General features: G+C 29.8%; 1 protein-coding gene across 3 annotated transcripts in view; it reads right to left on the minus strand.

The window, feature by feature from the left end:
• LOC119585298 (methionine-R-sulfoxide reductase B1-like) overlaps positions 1-476 on the minus strand; it is a gene marked incomplete at its 3' end in the record, with an annotated part of 10,944 nt that overhangs the window by 8,279 nt on the left and 2,189 nt on the right.

Genomic DNA, 476 nt, shown 5'->3' on the forward strand with positions numbered 1-476 from the left:
CAGCCACCCAGATCTAACAGGTTAAAAGATTCATGGTTTTTAAAACTGCACCTCAGTTACTTTCCTTCACTCATTACCTTTCCATCCTCCTATGTACAGCCATAATATCTCCACAAACAAATGGTGACTAATAGAAATCTGATGCGTTTAGCTCAGCCTCAAGTATGAATAAATAATATGCTATAAATATTAACCAATGAATGAATCTGACAAGGAGAGTCCAAAAGGTAATTTCCTTTTTGTGAATTTTGATCAATGAAATCTGATAAGTAGAATCCAGTACAAAAATTTGATAACTGAAGTTCAAGCCAAGAAGAGAATTTTCAATATAAAAATTTTGAAAATGATAATGATGCTGATGTTACTTTTCATATTGTGTGAATAACAAGCATAATTCCTACAATAATATAATTGACAATATCATTTAGTATTAATAATAGAACTAAATGCAAATGAATAACTTCTACTGTTTATGA

The sequence above is a fragment of the Penaeus monodon genome, chromosome 19 (genome assembly GCF_015228065.2).
Source record: "Penaeus monodon isolate SGIC_2016 chromosome 19, NSTDA_Pmon_1, whole genome shotgun sequence".
NCBI classification, from domain to species: domain Eukaryota; kingdom Metazoa; phylum Arthropoda; class Malacostraca; order Decapoda; family Penaeidae; genus Penaeus; species Penaeus monodon.